At 38.3% G+C, this 22593-nt stretch overlaps 1 protein-coding gene and 1 long non-coding RNA gene across 3 annotated transcripts in view; both read left to right on the top strand.

The window, feature by feature from the left end:
- The window catches only part of NPAS3 (neuronal PAS domain protein 3), a 925755-nt gene that overhangs the window by 240455 nt on the left and 662707 nt on the right, over positions 1–22593 (top strand). The gene's annotated exons all lie outside the window — the stretch shown is intronic.
- LOC145528863 (uncharacterized) lies at positions 16416–22259 on the top strand. Its single transcript, XR_014070748.1, has 2 exons — positions 16416–20131; positions 20276–22259. It is a non-coding gene; the product is annotated as an uncharacterized LOC145528863 (long non-coding RNA).

Raw genomic sequence — 22593 nt, 5'->3', positions numbered from 1 at the left:
ACCCTGATGTTGGGAAAGAGTGAAGGCAGGAGGAGAAGGGGACGATAGAGGATGAGATGGTTAGATGGCATCACCAACTCAATGGACATGAGTTTGGGTAAACTCTGGGAGTTGGTGATGGATAGGGAGGCATGGCATGCTGTGGTTCATGGGTTTGCAAAGAGTCAGACACGACTGCGGAACTGAACTGAATTGAATACAAAACAATTTCATCTGTGATATTGAAAATACTTATGAATTATCTATTAGGTGTCAGATGATGGATTAAACACTTTATACATTGTTTTAAAAAGTAGTAACTATTAGTGTCCTTACTTCACAATATGGACATAGAAGCTTGGAGCTAGTAAATGGTAAAGCAAGGGTTTTTAGCTCCTGTTTTTAGTCCTTGACTCCTGACTCCTAACTTTATAATGTCTAAAGTGAGACATGAATCTGTTTCAACCATGCAAAGAAAGAATAGTAGTGCCTGTAACCAAAGAATACCTTATGATGGGTTTGCTTGCATGGCTTCATTTACCCTAGTTCAGAACCCTTCAAACACAGTAATAACTGAATACAGCAGAAGTTCATGGGACTAGAGTAATTATTGTGCTATATTCAGATACTATAGATGAGTGGATGAATTGATGGAAAATATTACAAGAAATTCAAGAATGGCATGAATAAAATCTTTATAATCTAAATGCTCATGAATCAGTCTTTATCATTTCTAAACATCTTAGGCATTTTAAAGGACAGCAAGATTTCTCAGTAAAACAACGTGATTTTTCCATGTAAATGTTGTGGCATAACAGGTGTGTTGGCTGGTGATAAGATACTCTGCCAAGCAACAAATAAATAATTGCACATGAATCCCAGGAAGATGTTAGCCCTGGGGTATATTTGAATGTGATTTTTAAAATGGCATTCTATTTTTCTCTTAGCATCAGAAATAGCTGCATACCCTATCTTGAATAGTGAGACTGACACTGCTTTTCATTGAATGAATCTCATTTTTAATATTTTAAAAATTATTGTACAATATATCATGAATTTGCTTCCCCCAGCCCCTTTATCTGGATAATGCATTTAAAATCTCTTTGGTCAGGTCTCCATTAAGATGTCTTCCTAGGTTTTCTAAGCCTTCATTAGTCACTGACTCCTTAGTCTTTCCATGGCACCCTGTTCTTACTCCTTTGTGGCAGTATCACCGTGATTTGCAATTTTCTGTTTACTCAAATGGAAGTCACTGAGTAGTGTCTGACTCTTTGCAACCCCATGGACTATACAGTCCATGGAATTCTCCAGGCCAGAATACTAGAGTGGGTAACCTTTTACTTCTCCAGGGGTTCTTTCCCACCCAGGAATCGAACTGGGGTTTCCCACATTGGCAAAGTCAATCAGCCTGAAGAAGCCTTTTCTTACTTGACCATGCTTGTGAATGCACCCTACTGTGCTGAGCACTGGCACTTGGAAGTGCTGAGTTTTCTGTTTGCTGAGGTGGTGGTCTTTATATATGAGACAGGGTCAGGTAAAAGATATGGAACCGACTGATTTTCATTTTAAAATAAGTTGGTGTCTAAGATAAAAGACTTGCATCAAATCCTATTCTTTATTCTTTTTTTCTTTCTCTTTACATGTATCACTTCTACACTGATCATATGCAGGTTTTGGGTGACATCTTTGGTCCTAAAAGGAAGTAGAGTAGGGAAGGATGAAATCAAAATATCAAGTAGTAAATGTGTAGAGTCAAATTTGAACTTTAAAAGAGTGTGTTAATGGGACCAGTTTGGGCCTGAATTTGTGTTGGTTGGTGGAAGACAGCTAAAGTTAATTAAGAAAATTTCCTAGAAGGACTGTCCTTTACATGGACAACGTCAGAGTAAAACAGCAGACTCGGAAGATAATAGATGAGATGTAGGAAGTGGAAAAATAGGCAGGGTTTTCAAAAATGTATTGCCTTCTAATTGACAAATGGATTATTTCCATCCATGAGTGATGTTCAAAGGTTTAACAACAGACTAGCCTGGACACTGGACTCATCACAACATGGGCCACAGGAAGAGTGTCCTAGGGCCTTCTAAGCTGTTGCACTAGGTGGAGGCAGGAATGAGATTAGTTAAAAACTGGTATGGAAAAATAGCAATATTTTATTAAATTGATGAGTCGATATTAGAGTTTCCTACTCTCCTACGTTTCCAGTAATGATGGCGCTGTTTGTTTCATCGTTCCAGAGATGTCACTACTCGGGTGTTCCAGAGTAGTGACATCTTCGGAAAGGAGAAAGATGAAGTATTCTTTTGAAATTTATTTTGTGTAGTTGAGAGGCATGAGGGTATTCATCTTTAATAAATGAAGCATTTCAATAAATAAACTTCTTCACTTTTATGAAATACACCTGTACTTGGTATTGTGTAGGCACGAAGCCTCCATTTTCCTATGCACAGTCTTACCTGCTTTAGTTGTGGAATTGTAGCTCTACAGGCGAGCCTGGTGCTGCAGCTCTCGTGCAGTCACTCTCAGTCTGACCTCTTGGGTTTCCATCCTGGTCTCTACACCCTGCTGGATATGGTTTGTGGACTGCTGCTGATAACCTAGAATAAACTGCAGTGGATCCCTCAGAGGGGACTAGAGAAAGAGGAGGAGAAAAAGCAGTTAAGATGACAAGGGAATACTTTGAGGAAAGAATCTGCCTGCCAAGGCAGGATATATAAGAGACACGGGTTTGATTCTTGGATCGGGAAGATCCCCTGGAGGAGGAAATGGCAACCCACTCCAGTATTCTTGCCTGAAAAATCCCATGGACAGAGGAGCCTGGTGGGCTACAGTCCATGGGGTCACAAAGAGTCAGACCCGACTGAGTGTCTGAGCACAGCAATGTTTAATATAGTTCCAGATGTCAGGGAAGAGCGTGTTGAGCGTCAGCTGCACAGGACAGTGAGAGCCTGAAGCAGACATGTGGACAGTAGTTTCTGCACTGATGCCCCAGCGCACAGTATAATGAGGCACATGGTGCTTCTCACAGAGGTGGGGAGAGAAGAAGAGAAAAATTGGTAGAAGGTATGTTTTCTTAGATTTGATTCCTTGTCATGTCCTGGTTACCTGAACTGTCAGTCTTAAGTAGGCAGAAGTATTGAGAGCCAGATTAAAGGAAAGGGGAAAAAGTAATAAGAGAGGAGAGTGGCTGAATATTTGATGGAAATTTGTCTGGAATGAAGATGGGAGCTAAAAGAAAAGTCAAAGCAGGGGATTTTGAGAGATGGTCAGAGAAATTAAAACACATAAATAGAACAGAGGCCATCTGGTGAGTTTGATATTTGTGGAGAATACTTTCTAATACAAGATTGGAGTGAGTTAGAGTAAGAGAGAGAATTCTTGATGGTTTTGGCATCTTAAAATCTCTTGTGAAAACTTGGTTTAAAAATATGGTCCTCTCAGATGAGGCTGAAGTGTGAGTCACTGAGTGTGACTGACAGGTGTCAGTTTTGTTGAGAAAAGGGAGAGAACTGTTTTACCTGGAGGTTGGGTTATCTCCATTAACAATGCAGTTAATCTTTGTAGTTAATTCTTACAGCTTATGAGAGTGTACATATTCTTAATGTAGCAAATAACCTTCCACGTTTTAACCCTCAAGTAAAGGACAGGGTAGGAGTGAGTGAAATGTTTTATTGAATTCAGTAGAACTGGTAGGTTAGAGGTAATTGTATAAGGATGTGGCTATAGACTTGAGGCTAGAAAATTTCATATGCTTGTCACCAGGTCTGTCAGGAAATACAGGAACGTTTTTCATGTACCTCATTTTGCCATCGCTTTAATATTGTGAGAATACTCCTCAAATAAAAAGATTATTGGATGTTTAGCCTTAGTCTTCAAGCTGACTCACATGGCATTTATTTTCTCCTGATTGAGAGAAATAGCACTGGGAGGTGGTGATTTCAGATTGAACCAGGGAACCAAATTAGATAAATTTGAAACTTGAGTACTCAAAGATTGCAAGGTCATTAGTATGAATGTGTAGGTGTGTAATGAAAGTACATGGTTTGTGTATATTTATGGAAGCAAAACAAACCAACAAAAAAACGGATGAGGGACAGGCAGAGGAAGGAAGTATTTATAGTTACTCATGTGAATATTGAACTCATCCATAAAAAGGATTGGGCACTAAATGGAGGAAGTGATGTCAGATAATCAGATTGTATAGGTTCAGATATGGAGAACAGGTGTTAAATAGAAAAAGGGAATATCTAAATCTTATTTAGTGAGATAAAGGGACAAAAAGTCCTTCCCGTAATATAATTTACTGTCTTTTGATTCAAGAAAAATTCTTTCACGATTTCCTATTTCTACAATATCATTTGAAGAAATTGTTAATGTAATTTCAAATTTTATCTTTTAAACATTGAGTAGTTTGGAAGGTTATGCTTAATAATGCTTTTATGTTGTCTAATTGGTAACTTGTTAACATTTTTATTTAATGTCAGCGAGGAAAAAATTAAAATTAAATGGCTACTATAAAATGTGATTAGTGATTCAAATGACAAAAAGGAAAAACTCTTTTGTCTGGGGTTACACGTATCTGTGTGCAGGCTTCCTCCTTACCAATATTCTCCTTTTACTTTCTGTCAGCCCGTTTTCATTGCATGTAAAAAGCAAGTGAACAATCTTCCAAAATCTTCTCCCATCTGAAACCATTTCTTTCCTTTTTAACATATATTCAGACAAACCTTACAGTGCTCTTCATTTATCTCTTTGTTTCTCTGTGGTTCCGCTGTGGCTACCACGTGTGTGTATGGCTTTCCTACCAATAATATAGCAAATTATTTAACCTATAAGAGCTAGCTTCTTGAAATCTCCCTCTCTTCCCACAGGTATAAGGATGTATACAGAGCATTCAATAAGCAATCAATGAATGATGGATGAGTGAAAAATTGACTGAATGAATAAATCACATGGATCCTTTTAGGAAATGGCAATTGCATATGTTGGGTCTAGATTTTAAATTTACTAACTGAAAATATTGTAGTTTTAGTTTTTTAAAAATACATTTAATATTTTTCCTGATTGTCTTTTCACAGTAACAAATATGTGTGTAGTTTGATATTTTCAACACTTTTCTCTGAAATCCCTCTCGGCTCTCTTTGTTTTTCAAGCTCTTTCTTTAGTTACATCAGTTTAAGCAATATCTCATGCCTTATTTTATTTTATAGGTAGTTTAAATAAACAGAATCATTTTAATATCCCTAGAAAACCAAGCTTAAAGATAGTAGCAAAACAAAATGTAGCAGTAAAATGAGTGGGCATATAGTTGTGTTACTAGATAATAGTTAACAACCGTTATAGTATAATTTTATTATTCTTATCATATTTAACTTTTATTACTCTTGAATTTGACAATGTTAGGCATATAATCATTTTGAAATTTTTTCTGCTCTGGGTTCCAGACTCTTTCCTTTATATTCAGTTTGTAATTGTCCACATGGGGATCTGCTCTCATCCAGTGGTCATTTATAATTTCTCCCTCTTCTCTTTCATGCCAGCATGCAAGCTGGCTCAAACTTTTCCAGCATTAAGACAACTTCTCTTCACTCTATGTCCATTTCTAGTTAAATTTTCTTTCCTTCACAGCCAAGTTTCACAAAACTACAATGAATGCTCTAAATTTCTGCTACTCCATGGGAATCTGGCTCTTGGTTCCCACTGTCTCCCATACTTCTACTTTGAGGGAATTCTTCTGGCACTGACCAGTTATCATAAACATCCCACAGGCTCTTTGACTCCCTTCTTTTGACTTTGTGAACAAGTACCTTCTACCACAAAACCTCTCTTCCTTTGACTTCAGTAACTCCATTGTTTTGGAATCCTACCACCTTCCTTTAAGTTGCCTTTATGGCTCCCTTTCCCCCTAGTTCTCCTGTGTCTTTTGATGGACTTAAGAAATTTATCCTTGGATTTTTGCTGTCTCACTCTGTGCTCTCTCCTACAGCTCGTCTAAGCCCAGGAGGACTTAAATCAAATGCTTTTTCATCCACCTTATCATATCTCTTTATGCCAAGTTCAGACCCATGTGATCTCTTGGCCAAAGCCTGCAGAGTGTCCTTATTACTCTCTGCGATGTGTTCCTGGTAATCTTGTAATTGTACTCTGCATTAAATTCAGAGTCATATTCCTAAAGTGCCCAAAACTCTCGTCTCTTCATTGCTTATAATCCTTAAATGACTCCTCATTGTCAAAATACAATGGTGGAATTCCTTGGATCAGCTTTAAGCAGTTCTGTGTTCTGACCCTTGCTGAATTCTTCAGCCTCACAGTCTTCCTCCACTCTTCACATTATATGTGTGTGTGTGTGTGTGTGTGTGTGTGTGCATTGTAAGTTTCCATACTGCTTTATGATTTAGCATTTTCCCCATGATGTTAGTTTTGTCCAACACACCCACCTCATTACTGCCAGTATCCTTGAGAACTCTCACTTTTAATGACTTGTCTGAAGGACTCCTTATCCAATGACGCTGTCCTTGATTTGAGATGTAATTAACCATTATTTTCTTTGTAGCTTTATGGTATCCTGAACTGCTTTTCCTGCCCTCTTAAAGCTTATACTTTAGTTAGAAACATAGTTTAAACAAGCAATTCTAACCTAGTATGATTGGTACTTGGGAAGAATAGGCTGCACAGAGCATTTCAGAAGGATGCTTGTCTCAGACTTTAAGAGGAAGTGATTGCTGGTGGGAGATTGGAAGGATGAGTAGATCTTATCTAGGAAAGGGAGAAGAGGGAAATGGGAATGATTCCAGGAGGAAAGGCCCTGAAGAGTTGAGCGAGAGAGGAGCTGACAGTCTTCCTATGGCTGAAGTATAAATTCAGGGTGTGGAATTGGAGAAGAGACAGGATCTGTTCATGCAAAGCCTTTACAACATGTTGATGAGTTTGGAGCTCACGCTAATAGCAGTGGGAAGCCATGTAAGTGTGAGTAGAAGAGAAACCTGAGCAGATAAATGTTTCTCTGTTTATTGTGATGAGAAAAGATTGGAAATGGGCCACAAAGAGAGGAGTTAGGAGGTTATTGCAGTGATTCAGGAAAGATGATGGTGGCTTATAGTAGGTGGTAGCACACATGGATAGAAGTCGATTATAGAGATGATTAGGAATAAGAGAGTTTGTAAGTGATTGGATATCTGAGGAGGTTATGGGAAGAAATCCAGGATGCTTCAGTGTTTTGATGTGGACAGTGGGTGGTGCCATTTAACAAGAGCAAACACCACTGGGGAGAGGCAAGCTGGCAAGGGAAGGTGAAGATCTTAGTTTTGTGTTTTGAGGTTTCTGTATGATGTGAAAATAGGGATGATTCCTAGACGATCTGAAACCAAAAGACATTCTGACTTGTTTATTGCCTTTTACTGAGTTGTAACATTTTTGATCATATCTCAGTCATTCTTGAATGCCTGTGACTGTCATACAATTGGCTTTCAAGAACTATTTGAGTGAGTGAATGAATGAATGAAAAGGAAATACTCTCTAGGTTGACCTTCCCTACCTATTCTTTTCCACAAAGGGTTGCATTTAGAATTTGTAGCCAGTCAAGATTATCCTGTTATCATGAACACTTCTAGTATAGCAGAAGAACTGGAAACAGGAATACACCCTAAAATATCAGAGGTAAGGGTAGGATCTGTTTCCTTCCTCAGAATTTATAAGCAAATCTTTTCTGATCCCAGGTTGGTACTGCTCTCTCATTTTTTCTTCCCAAGATTCAGGTTGTTTGTGACTTTAATGAAGGTCTCACATAGATACTCGGGTCCTATTTTGTGTTACCTATGTTAATGTTCAGAAGATGAAAAATGACTAGTTTTAAACTCCAAGAAGTTCAGATTTTTGCAAGCTACGGTTACCTACATAATGAGAGGAGGAATCATGCCTTTCAAAGTGTATATGGTTGGGTGTCATTTCCCCCTTGTATCATATTCATTTGAAGTTAACCTGGCATTATCCCTAGATATTTTAAAAGAAAAGTAGTAAGGATTCTTGGGTAAAATAACATTGCCTCAAAGATAGCCAAGTGAGTTCTTGATTGAACAGAGAATTGTTTGAGAAGTCATAGGCACACACACACCCGTCTCATATAAGGGCCTCGTTGGACTGTGTTATAATGCTGGCCAAGGAAACTCTTTGGAAGAGAGCTGCTGAGGAACAGCAGATGTTCTTGGTTCCTTTGGCAGTGAGGGACAGTGTGAGTCAAGGTTAAGACTTGGGAGCTAAAGAATAGAACTAAGCTAGGGATTTTTTTTTTTTTTTTTCTTTCAGCAAGCCATCCCCAAGGTCATGGACTCTGTCTTAAAAATTCTAGAAGTCTGAAGTGATTAAGAATTGAACTTTCTTATGTTTATCGTACACCACTAGGGAAGAAATCAAGTGAATCCGAGCTCTGATGAGGAATGCTGGGGCCTCAGTCAAGGTAGCTGCAATCAGAATATAATTCAAGATGCTGGGATAGGCGATCCCTGATTTCTGCAAAAAGACAAGTAGAGACCAAAAAGAGTCACTCTTGATCTTCATTTTTAACTTTGCTTTGCAAATTAAGTCTCTAAAATAGTATCCTTGATTGAGGTGAACCATGCGTCCTTTTCAGTTATATTTTGCTTAACTCTCTCTCTCCAGTGTAAGTACACTCTGGTTGTGCCTGTGCATTCGGAGACTTGTTTGGCTGAAAATACTGCAATAGTTTTGTAAGACATTATCTTGCAATGCTGAAGGGCTTTTATAATTTTATTGTAGAGATGTCTGTTCTCCAGCAATGAAGCAATAGAATGTAAGTGTTTTTTAAGTGAAACTAGTTTTGCATGGATACCTTCAATTGTCATCTCTTTTTGTGACTCTCAAGTATTTTGCCCTCTCACCAGATTTCCTTTCTGATATTCTATCTGAATATCAAAGTGTACATGCAGCATCAGGACCACTTTAGTGTCATAGCTCCAAAACCGAACTCATGATTTGCCACTCACGTCTGATCCGGTTCCAGTGTTTCCTATCTTAGTGTATGGCATCGCCACCTATTGAGTTATACAATCAGAAATCCTAGCTAGGAATGTATTTTTCCTTCTTGCTTCACCTTCATCCTATATCCAGTTCATCAGTAAGCTCCATTGCCTTTTTTCTTTAGTGTTTCCAGAGTCTGTCTCCCTCTCTCAAATTCCCTTGAGATCACTCTAGTCCAGGGGTTCTCATCTAGGGGCAGTTGTGTCCCAGGTGGGCATTTAGCAAGAGCTGGAGACATGGAAACATTTTTGGCTATCATAGGGATTGCTACTGATATCCAGTGGGCAGAAACCAGGAATGCTGTTATGCATTCTGTAATGCACAGGAAAGCCCCCCAAACACAGAATGATCTAGTTTCAACTGTCAGTTATGCTCAGGTTGAGAATACCTGCTCTAGCCCAGGCCAGCATCTTCTCATTCCTAAATTACCACATTAGCCCTTGAACTGCAGTTAGCCTCTCCTGCAGTTAATCTTTGGAGAAGGCAATGGCACCCCACTCCAGTACTCTTGCCTGGAAAATCCCATGAACGGAGGAGCCTGGCGGGCTGCAGTCCATGGGGTCACTGAGTCGGACACAACTGAGCGACTCCACTTTCACTTTTCACTTTCATGCCCTGGAGAAGGAAATGGCAACCCACTCCAGTACTCTTGCCTGGAGAATCCCAGGGACGGGGGAGCCTGGTGGGCTGCCGTCTGTGGGGTCGCACAGAGTCGGACACGACTGACCCGACTTAGCAGCAGCAGCAGCAGTTAATCTTAAGCAGTGCAAAGCTAGCACCAGTACCCTTCCTGACTTCTCACTAGTGTCAGGATAAAAGTGACAATTCCTCATCAGGGTCGGGAAGGCCCTGCAGGGTCTTGCTGTGGCTGCTTCTCCAGCCCTTGTCCCTGTTGTTGCCAGCTTGCTCTCTGTTCTCTAGTTGTAGTGGCTTTTTTTCTCGTCTTTGCCCATGCTTTGGTCTTCCTGCCTATGACTTTCACACATACTCTTCTGTTCCTGGAACAGAATTCTCCCAACCTTTATCTTCTCAATTCCACTTATTCATTCTTTAGTTTGTAACTTGAATATCTGTGTACTCGAGTAGTGCTTTTTGAACTCTAGATTAATCTTTCGTTACGAATTCTAATAGACCTGGACTTTTGTTATATCACTTAATATTGTTGTAAATCTGTTTTTTCTTTTAAAAATAGGTATACATAAAATAATAGTAGCCAAAAATAGCTTAACACTTAGGCCAGGCACCCTTCTAGGTGCTCTGTATTTTTCTTTGACCCTCACAACCAGGGTCATAGTTGTGATAGTTGTTACTTTACATTGTTACCTTATTTAGTAGAGTCTCAGATGCCTTTGGAGAAGGCAATGGCACCCCACTCCAGTACTCTTGCCTGGAAAATCCCATGGACGGAGGAGCCTGGTGGGCTGCAGTCCACGGGGTCGTGAAGAGTCAAACACGACTGAGCGACTTCACTTTCACTTTTCACTTTCATGCATTGAAGAAGGAAATGGCAACCCACTCCAGTGTTCTTGCCTGGAGAATCCTAGGGACGGGGGAGCCTGGTGGGCTGCCGTCTGTGGGGTCACACAGAGTCGGACACGACTGAGGCGACTTAGCAGTAGCAGCAGCAGATGCCTTTTCCTCAATGTGTCTGAAATTAGGTTGTGTCTTATTGTCAATGGCATCTTAAATTTGGCAGAACATGGAATTAATTCTATTTTATGGATAAATAAGTTGAAGCACAGAGAGATTAAGTCTCTTGCCCAAGATCACATAACTGATAATGATAGTGTCAGGATTCCAATCCAGGCAGTCTGATGCCATGGACCAGATTTGCTTCAATTCAGTGCTTTCCTGCATTATAATGTTGCTGTGAGGATTATCAAGATTGTATAGATGTCAAACATGTAGCTCACTGATGTATAGTAAGCACTGAATAAATGTCAGTTATTATTATTGGTATGGTTATTGTTTCTCTTTCTGTATAATTATTTCGTGCTATCTCTTCCATTGAAAGGAATATTTCAGAAGCACTAGACTTCTGTCTTCTGTTTCTCACTGTATCCATTTTTCTTAGCATTGTGCCAGGTAGTAAGTGTTTTTATTTTGACTGAATAAATGAATACTTGAATGAAGAAAGGAACTATCAAGGGGAATTGGAGTCCTGTCATTTGAAGTCACAAAGATTTGTCTTGTGTGCTTGGTTTCTGCCTCTCTTATGACACTTACCCATGCTTTGTTGTAACATTTATTTGTGTAATTATCTTTTATCTCCACACTGGATTATAAACTTCCCACATACATGGCATTGCAACCCCTAGTACCTACTATGATTTTATTGTATAGAAGACACTCAGCACATACACATTAGACTAATTGACTCTTGAGTCACCCTAGCACTTCCAGCTATGTTTAGGACCCAGTATTATTATGAAGGATTTTCTCTCTGATTTTTCTAAAGTAAATTTTTAAAAAAGATTTGTTTTATTGAAATATAGATAATTTACATTAATGTATTAGTTTCAGATATAAAGCCAGAGAAGCCAATTGCAACCCACTCCGGTACTCTTGCCTGGAAATCCCCATGGACAGAGGAGCCTGGTAGGCTGCAGTCCATGGGGTCATGAAGAGTCGGACACGACTGAGCGACTTCACTTTCACTTTTCACTTGCATGCATTGGAGAAGGAAATGGCAACCCACTCCAGTGTTCTTGCCTGGAGAATCCCAGGGACGGCGGAGCCTGGTGGGCTGCCGTCTATGGGGTCCCACAGAGTCGGACACAACTGAAGCGACTTAGCATCAGTAGCAGCAGATATAAAGCATAGTGACCCAATATTTTTATGGATTGTTTCCCATGTAAATTTATTATAAAATATTGCCTATATTCTCTATGATGTACCATATATCCTTGTAGCTTATTTATTTGGTACATAGTTTGCACCTCTTAATTCCCTAACCCCAAAATTCCCTCTTGCCTCTTCCCTCCCTCCACTGGTGGAACCACTAGTTTGTTATCTATATCTGTGAGTCTGTTTCTGTTAAATTCCTTTGTTTGTTTCATTTTTATAAGATTCCACATATAAGTGATAATGTGCATTTTTGTATTTCTCTGTTTGATTTATTTCATTAGCCGTGATATCTTCCAGGTCCAACCGTGTTGGCACAAATGGCAAAATTTCATTCTTTCTTATGGCTGAGTAATATTCCATTGTGTGTGTGTGTGTGTATATATATATATATGTATTAGCAGTCCATGGCATCGTAAAGAGTCAGACGGAACTGAACTGGATATACTACATCCTTTTTGTCTGTTCATCTGTTGATGAACACTCAGGTTGATTCCATATCCTGACTGTGCTATGAACATTGTAGTTCATGTATTGTTTTGAACTAGAGTTGTCATTTTCTTCAGATGTATGCCCAGGAGTGGAATTGGTAGATCATATGGCAGTTCTGTTTTTAGTTTTTTGAGGAACTTCATAGTGTTTTCCATAGTGGTTTCACCAATAAATATGTTGGACTAATTTGACTTGTGAATCACCCTAGTACTTCCAGCTTTGTTCAAGACCCAGTACTCTCATGGGGAAATGTTATTTATGGAATACTTTTTAACAGTGTAATAAAACTTTGACATTGAATTGTTCTTATTTCCCAGTTGTCTTCAAAAAGATAGCAACTGAACTTTCCTGCGTATCTTTATAGACTTGCTCTAAGTAATAAGGAAAATAGACCTCATACCTGATTGAAAAATAGAGATAGAGAGAGTTTTATGGGTATAATTTTTCTTTATTTCTGGTTTAGTCTGTGTTTAAGAATTAGTGATCATTTTTCAGAGAGGATTGAAGGATAATTCCTTTATATGCTGGCCTTGAAAATTTAAGAAATGAGAAAACAGTTTTTTAAACATTGGAAGTTGTTTATCTGAATTAGTCACAATGTGTAGAATAATGAATTTATTGCCTTTCCAATTGGCTACATTTATTGGAAAGCTAAAGAATAGATCTTTTTATGCCAAAGAGAATGTTAGGTCAGGGGCCTAAACAATTTACCTGGCTTCTTCCTTTTGGATCTAGTTTCATGTCTTTGGCAGCTGAATGCAAAGGATATTGCATTCTGCCCTGGTGATGCCGAAAGTTCACAGAAGAGAGCGTTTTTGGCAGATTGTGCTTGTTTTGAGGACAAAAGTGTTTGAATTTCACACTTTAATTTTCAGGGACGTGTTCATGCACTAGAGGTGAGAGGTTCATAAAATCATGTATTGTGTACTAATCACTTGGGGCTACAGCACGTTTCATCTTGATTGGCTGCTCGGAAAGTTCCACAGGAGCGTTTGTTATCTGGACTGTACATTGAGCGAGGCCCTGGAGGGAACATTGAGTGGGATGGAAATTAATTACTGTTGTGTAGATTCAGAACTTAAACACCTTAAACACAAAAGGGAGGATATTTTTACTAATTGCAGTGGTCTTTTTGACTACTGACATAACTTACCTCAGAAAATTTTGCCTAATGGTAATACTCCTAGGCCAAAAACAAATGAGTGTTTATGGGCAACCAGCACTCAACCTCTACATATACTTTCACTTATAGTATGTGTAAGTTACTTTGTAGAAAAGCAGCTGGGGTATATCAGGATCTTGTAACATATGGTCATTTTATACATTTTGAAATATGTTGCATTCACATTAATAACCATTTAGATATAACTATTTGGAAGAGTATTTCAATTCCACATGATTACAAAAAATTAGAATTAATGTGTGGAATTCTATTGTAATACAAAGATAAGCAGAAAATGCAAACACAACTTTTTATTATGTATACATACAAGTGGATTCATGAATCTATATTATTTTCGTCATCAAAAAAATAAAAGATTTTTTTCTCACAAATGGTGAAGAATGATTTACCTTCTTTGTGCTAAGTGCTGATACTATTCTAGATTTTTAAAAATGTGCATATTCTTTTGCACTGAAGTTCTACCTCTACTGACAAACGCCTACGAAAAAATCACGAAAATGTGGAGAAATGTTTATTTCAGTATTCTACTATCAAATATTTGGGAGCAACTTAAATATGTTTCTATAGGCAACTGGATAAATAAATTATTATATTCATTGAGTGAAATGCTGGATAATATTTAAACAGATTGTGATAGATTTATATGTGCTGAAGTTCATGATATATATTTCCAGGTTTCAGAACAATGTCAACAAGATGATTTTATTTATGTAAATAAGGTGAATAAGGTGTTAAATAACATACGTGTAAGTTTTTAGAGTTTATATCCCTTTTTGAGAAATACACAGGAAATAGTTTGTAATGATTATTTGGGGGAGTGCAAAGACTTAAGGCTAATGGACTTTTGCTTTTGCCTTTGTGTTCTTCTATGTTGTTTACATTTTTTTAAAAAAATCATAAAATATTTGTATTTTAAGTTAGACATGAAATACTCTAAATTGAATCCTTAACTCTTGGATTGGTTGTTTCTCATACTGAATGCCATTTGATAAACAAGTGATTGGAAAGTGTGGCAGAAATAGAGTGTATATTTTAATGTGCTTGTGGCACAGTTAACACTCACACACTCTCCATGTCTTCCTGGATCTCGCAGGTGACACATCTGTGGGACCCCTATGTATAGGATGCTATAGCTCCTGCGGTTAGTCTTAGGATATTGTTCTGGCGACCCCTCTCCCCAAACTGGTATTTGTGGTCCTCTCCTTTAGGGCTTGTCATTATAGAGACTCTCCTTAGTCTGCAAAAGTGTACTCTGTTGTCAGAGCTGAATTATACGTTGGATAATTACTTTTGTTCACTTCCCTCCCCTCTCTCTCTAATAGATAGTCATGCTATTTTTGATATGATAATAATGGAAGCTTAGAGATTTTCCCTCCAAATTCTTTATTTCCATGGTTTACATAATGTATTCAGAATATTGGTGAGTCTTAAATCTCATTCAGTAAATGGTAGAAATTAAATTTAGGGAAAGCAACTGAGTCTTTTCAGACAATGACTGAATTAAGACGTGCACAGAGTCACCGGTGAATGCTTGCATGTGTGCATCGTATTGTGCCTGGAGAAAGATACTGCCTTTATATACAAAGTGAATTCTAACTGAGGAAGCACTTACAAAAAAAAAACACAAGCATTTTTAAGCAGAAATTTAAGAAGTTGATTCTCACATGGAAGAGGGTGTTGGGAAGAAACAGTAATTTAAAGCCATATGTAGTGTGTTTTTGTACTTTGTAACCAAACTAATGTTAAGCTTTATAAATTTATTGAGGAACATTTAGCCCTTTTTATTACAGAATGAAAGGTAGAGAGACCACAGATAATTGTAATTAAGTGAGGCAACAGCATAATGATCAAGATAGAAAGATGGTTTAAATTCTTCTGGGCCAATTCTCTGTTCAGTGTCGTAGGTCATGCCTACAGGGCACTTGGAAAACTGCTTTCACTTACATGGGTGTTGGGGTCAGCACTAGATGAATAGCAGAAAATAGCTGGATCATGTTTTAATCTGGAAGATTTCAAATGCCAATCAGACACTTGGCTTGCTCTAGTTTTCACAAATACTAAGTGAAATGTGGATCATAAAGCAGATTTTGGCTCTAAAACACTGAATTAAAATTATTCTTAGGAAGGCTTCAATTAACTCCACAGCGAAACTACCAGTATTCTCAATTTTGTAGTTTGAGATGCTTGTGAGAGTGGCAGATGGCCACACAAAGCAACCATGTTATTTTATTTCCAAATTTATGTAAACTGAACTCATAAATTAAAAAAGAAGACTTCTCAATTTTACCACAACAATCCTAGGTCCCAGAATCAAATCCTGGATTTTAGAAAGTCCTCTAAATTTGTTGGTGAGGATTTTAAAAATAGTCACATATGTGATTTAAGAATCACCTCCTTGTCAGTGGTTAGGATATATACATCTTTTCTTCCTGTTCAGCTCATCTGCCACATGTTGACCATAGTGGTTCAACAGGAGTGCTTTGACAAACAGATCAATTTGGGATTAAACATGGCTGTGCAAGTACTTAGCTAGGAAACTTTAGCTAGGAGACTTTAGGTAAATAATGTGACCATTTTAAAATTTCTCTGCTCTCATCTGTGAATACATAACCATACTGTTTAAGGATTTGGTGAGAAAAAACCATAGGAAGCAATTAATTAGCCCAGCACTAAGAACATAGTAAGTGCTCAGTTATTAGCTACTTTAATTAAATTCTTTTTTTAAACATTGGCCAATGGGAATGGACTATAATTCTATTAAGTTTTGTAAATGTTTTTAAAAAATAGATCACATAGTTAGTTTAATGATTAGGAAGCATTCTCTTGAATGAGATAGCCTTTAGGTGTGGGTATATGTTCCACAGTTTAACATGTGGTATAGTCTGGACACCAGCACTTCAGAGTGGATGCTGCCAGATGAGTCTTGCCAGTATGGACCAGATGAAAACCAACCAGGCCCTTGGAAGCCTTCCTTTTAAAGTCAGTGATGATGCTTGTATACTGTATCATGGCATTGCTATCAGATGTCTGATTAGAAAATATGGCATTGTACATAGTTATATTTTAGTCAGTCCTGGGTTAGGCAAAATCATGTTTTTCTTTTAACCTCCTTGGTGAAATTCTTAGAATGAAATGGATATTAGAATTGATGGGGGGTGTGTGTGTGTGTGTGCTTAGATGCTTTAGTAAATACCTTTTTGTTCCATCTTATAAATTAGAAAACCCAGGGAGAAAGTCTAACTGCTGCCTTTTCTACTCTGCTTCCTCCTAGGAATCAGTACTTCCCTATGCTTTAATTACAGGATCCTGATAGAGACTGGGCTTTAATTATTCAGGTTTTTGCCAAGACCGAAGTCATTTTTTTTTTCTGAACCAAATCGGCCGCTATAGAATGCAGATACAGGTAGTGCAGGAAATGGGGGTGAATGTGTATCCACTTCACAAAATATCTGAGAATTGTGGTTGATAGAAAAATAAAAAATCTGTTACCACTGGCTTCTTTGGTGATTTCCTTTTGTTTTTGTCACCTAAGGAATCAAGAGTACAAAAATAATTCTGATTAAATTGGAATTTCCAACTGGGTTCTAGTAACTTGAGATGTTACCTTGACAAAGAAGTAGCATTTATTTCCCTGTGCTCTTTATACGGTGATTGTGCTCTTGAGACTCAGACCATTCTGTCACTAGCAGAGAGTCACCTCAAATGAAATCTTATCTAAACATTTGCCTCATTTGCTACTTGGTGGTAAAAGTTCTTTTTAAGCAGCATCCTCTGTGGTTTGCATTTTAATTTACTTTACATGTTAACTGTGGAGGGAGGGAACAAATGATTTTCTCCTCTACCTATGCTCTTAAAACACTTATTCTGAGCCTGGTCAAGTAGCTAGTTCTTATCTTTCTGAGTGTTAGAGTCTTCTGTTTTACCATCTCTTTCATTTAAACAAATTCTCACTTTGTTTTGACCCTTTATATTTTTATGCAATTGAAGATTCATCTGAATTTTTTTTCCTTATTTATTGAAACATCTGTTAGTAGTTTTTCATAGTATTAATGTTGTGGGAGTTTCTTTGAGTTAGTTTGAGATGCCCAAGCTATTGTGTAAAGTCAAACCAGCATTGTCAACGATGCTTTCTGAGTGCCTACTCTGGGAAATCCCACTGCTAGGGGACACAGCATTGCAGTGATTATCCTAAAAAGAAGGATGGTCTCACTGTATCATTAAGCAAAAGCCCAGGTGGGCAGCAACAAAAGAAGTACCTACACTTTTTGCAAAGTAATTTAACTTTTAAAAGCATACAGACTGAAGGATAGAGATAAGGATCTCCATCTTGGAGGATGACATAGTGAGTGGAAGCAGTTTTAGCCCACTCATTTTGTAATTATACCCCAAAAGTTTCTATTTAATGACAAGGTAATGTTTCTTCTTTTAAGACCTTGTTATAGCCTTAGCTCCTAGAACCTTTTGCTAGCTACAGTGAAGTTGCTGGGACACTTTTCTTGGCATAAGTAGGGTTTTAAATTTTGTTTTCAAATATTAGTAGTTTAAAATGATGAACTGCATGCAGTCCCTTTGTGTTACACAAAAAATGATCAGCACAGGCATTTTCTTCATTTATCTATGAAGTAAATATAAGAATCTGAGTTTTAAACTTGTTTGGTCATCTTCTTTTTCTTTTTTTGTTTCATTTCTTTTGATATCACATCTATTTCTTATCTCTTCATTTTGCAGTAATAGAAGAAACCTTAACAGTTGTAAGATTACATATTTATATCAGGGTTCAGACTGTGAATTCATTCTTTTCTAGGGAAGCAGAAAGATCATGTAAAAATGGTGACCACATGTTGACAGAATGCATGATTTAACAAAACCAAAGGCAATCATTTCAAAGAAAAATGTTTTATTTTCTGCCAGCAGAGTATAATGGAGAGAAATTGGCTGGTATTATTTTAAAAAATTGCCCAAATCACTGTAGTTAGTGTAAAATTGTCTCTGGAACTATTTCCTGTAAGTTAACCAGACGTATGATTGTATCCTTTATATTTTGAATACTCAAACTCACATTTCAACTGTCTTGCGTGGAGCCTATCAGGTATAATAGCTCTTTGTATAGGTTCTTCCTTTTCGCTTGTAGTCTCTTTCATCTAAGTTTCTACCTTTATTCATCCCAGATTAGAATACTTACAGTTTGGGACTTTCTAGAACTTTGAACTTAGTGATGGGGCTTCTTCGATGGCTCAGCAGGTAAAGAATCCACCTGCAATGCAGGAGAGACACAGGGCATGTGGGTTCAATCCCTGGGTCAGAAAGATCCCCTAGAGGAGGACATGGCAACTCACTCCAGTACTTGCCTGAAGAATCCCATGGGCAGAGGAGCCTGGCGGGATACAGCCCATGAGGTTGCTTAATATTTTTCACTAACAAATCAAGACCAGGGGCTCCTAAAAGTGTTTTGCTCCTGCCTGCAAAAGTTCAAGTGAAATGAATGTAAACATTGTTTACCTATTAACAATTCTCTGTCCATTTCAGTCAGAAGATTTTATTTAGATTGTGGTTCATAGGGCTTGCTGGTTTTTTCTGAGTACTTAAAGTAATTTCAGACATTATACACTGGGACCTGCTTATTTTGTTTGTAGGTATAGTATGTATTATTAATAGCAGATCAGATTTATGTGTCCATGAAAGAATAATGCACTTTGATACGATTCCAATACTCACGTACCTCTGAGAGAGTTCAGAAGACATGCGTCACGTCACTCACTGGAATCTTGCTGGTTGTATTGCTACTTTGCCAGTGATGTTTTTAATGGCTTTATAAGTACTGGAGGTGTTTAGAGTGGTGGTTTTCATGTCATTTACAGACCAGATCATCCTGTGTGATTCAGGGCCGTATTTTGGAAGAACTGTGGAGTTAGTGACACAAACAGACTGAAAAATGTATAAATATTACTTACCTTGGGGGCAGGTAGGAGTACTGCACTGGTGTCTACACAATACCAGAAATACTGGTGCTCACCTGATAAAGATAATGGGTTGATTTGGCTTTAGCCTAATGCTCAACAGTATCTAACATGTTTGTGGATTCCTTGTTCTAAAAATGTTTAACATCCTGTGAGAATGTTCTAGGACATTATATAGTACATAGAAACTAAGCAGGCACCATATGTAAAATTAGATAGCCAGTGGAAACTTGCCATATGACACAGAGAGCTCAAATCCGGTGCTCTGTGACAACCTAGAGGGATAGGATGAGGTGGGAGGTGGGAGGAAGGTTCCAGAGGGAGGGGACATATGTATACCTATGGCTGATTCATGTTGATGTATGGGAGAAACCAACACAACATTGTAAAGCAAATTTCCTCCAACTAAAAATAAATAAATTTAAATGAAGATAGAAAGTAAACTGGAAAACTTTAAAAAATGCAGGTTGTGCCATCATTTAAACCTTTCCCACCCACCATTGAAAAAAAAGTTTTCATTTATGTTTAAAAAGGAGCTATAACTCTTATATAAACGGTGTTCGTCTTTTAGTTTGGACAGCTGATATTCACTATTATCTATAACTCAGGGGTAAGTCGGAGAAGGCAATGGCACCCCACTCCAGTACTCTTGCCTGGAAAATCCCATGGACGGAGGAGCCTAGTAGGCTGCAGTCTATGGGGTCGCTAGGAGTCAGACACGACTGAGCGACTTCACTTTCACTTTTCCCTTTCATGCATTGGAGAAGGAAATGGCAACCCACTCCAGTGTTCTTGCCTGGAGAATCCCAGGGACGGGGGAGCCTGGTGGGCTGCCGTCTATGGGGTCGCACAGAGTCGGACACGACTGAAGCGACTTAGCAGCAGCAGCAGCAGCAGCAGGGGTAAGTGTTTTGTGCTCTGCTTTGTCAGTCCTGGAGAAGACCCAGACTTTCCTTTGGAAAAGTGGAAATGAAAGTATTTCATTGCTGCTAATCAGGAATTTTAGTTAAGCTGGTTTTCATGTGTCGTCCATAAGTTTAATAACCATGCAACCTCACTGAATCCTACACAAAGGTCGCGTTGCATATTTACTTTTGGAGCCTTTGTGACTGTGTCAGATTCTAACGGGCTGAAAAGAGAGAGAGGGAGGAAAGTAGAGGGAGGAAACAGCATTTTAAAACTGCAAAGAAGATGGATAATCTTTAATGCACATCAGACATAGTCCCAGCAGTTCCACTAGTGTTATGTGACAAAAACACAAGTGAAAATAGAATCCTTAAGGGGAAAAGTATCCTAGAGAACACTCCCTTTATTTCTCGGCTGTGAAAACAGAGCCAGACATTAAATGTCCTGTCTGAAATCATAGAGCTTGGCCCAGAACTCAGGTCTCACAACTTATAGATCAGTATTTGAGTGTAATGAATAACTGTGATTTCCTCAGACATATTTTCCCGTAAATTGAATAGCTTCCTTATGTGGACCACCTGTACCTATTTAATTAAGTCTACTTATTCTCCAGATGATCTGTCAATCGCTTTAGTCTAGACTTGCTTACAAATCACTCCTAGACGCACATTGGTTCCATCTAGGACTTTCCACTGATAGTATGAACTACTAATGGGGAAATGTCTTAAATGGCTTAACCTCTTCCTGCCTAGGAATACAAGTACCCTGAGCACAGAGAGGAAGGAAACTCTTTTTTACTTTTCAATAGAAAATCCCTCTCTCTTGGGAGCAGTAGAATTTTTTTGGCACTGATATGTTTCCATATGACCTCCATCCCCATCTAAGCATCTGTTAAACTGATGCTGAGAAAGTGCATGGATGGGTGGATCTTGAGGGAGTAGAAGCCCCTCAAACAAATCTGTGCCAAGTCAGGACGCGCAGTGCCTGTTGAGCTCTGTGAAAACCAAGCACACTGACATGGAATAGAGAGGCATTATCTTCCTTATTCCTACTTTTCATACACATTGTCTAGGATTTTATGCAAATTCATTTGTAACACACAGTATAAAAGTCCTGTACTCGATTTTGCAGGTTAAGATATAAATCTACATTTACCACATAGTACCATACAAATGCATTGGAAACAAACAGAGATCATTCTGTTGTTTTTGAGATTGCATCCAAGTACTGCATTTCGGACTCTTTTGTTGACTATGATGGCTACTCCAACTAACATCCAAAAAAGATGTCCTTTTCATTATAGGGGACTGGAATGCAGAAGTAGGAAGTCAAGAAACACCTGGAGTAACAGGCAAATTTGGTCTTGGAGTACAGAATGAAGCAGGGCAAAGGCTAACAGTTTTGCCAACAGAACGCACTGGTCATAGCAAACATCCTTGTCCAACAACACAAGAGAAGACTCTACACATATACATCACCAGATGGTCAACACCGAAATCAGATTGATTATATTCTTTGCAGCCAAAGATGGAGAAGCTCTATATAGTCAGCAAAAACAAGACCGGGAGCTGACTGTGGCTCAGATCATGAATGCTTATTGCCAAATTCAGACTTAAATTGAAGAAAGAAGGGAAAACCGCTAGACCATTCAGGTATGACGTAAATCAAATCCCTTATGATTATACAGTGGAAGTGAGATAGATTTAAGGGATTAGATCTGATAGAGTGCCTGATGAACTATGGACAGAGGTTCGTGACATTATACGGGAGACAAGGATCAAGACCATTCCCAAGAAAAAGAAATGCAAAAAAGCAAAATGGCTCTGCGGAGGCCTTACAAATAGCTGTGAAAAGAGAAACAAAAAGGAAAGGAGAAAAGGAAAGATATACCCGTTTGAATGCAGAGTTCCAAAGAATAGAAAGGAGAGATAAGAAAGTCTTACTCAGTGATCAGTGCAAAGAAATAGAGCAAAACAATAGAATGGGAAAGAGTAGAGATCTCTTCAAGAAAATTAGAGATACTAAAGGAACATTTCATGCAAAGATGGGCTCAGTAAAGGACAGAAATGGTATGGACCTAACAGAAGCAGAAGATATTAAGAAGAGGTGGCAAAAATACACGGAAGAACTATACAAAAAAGATCTTCAAAACCCAGGTAATCACAATGGTGTGATCACACATCTAGAGCCAGACATTCT

This window comes from Giraffa tippelskirchi, chromosome 12, assembly GCF_054371585.1.
Source record: "Giraffa tippelskirchi isolate mGirTip1 chromosome 12, T2T-mGirTip1v1.2.pri, whole genome shotgun sequence".
In the NCBI taxonomy this organism is placed as follows: Eukaryota; Metazoa; Chordata; class Mammalia; order Artiodactyla; family Giraffidae; genus Giraffa; species Giraffa tippelskirchi.
Note: the sequence above shows the minus strand (reverse complement) of the source record. Positions and strands in the feature narration are given on the sequence as shown.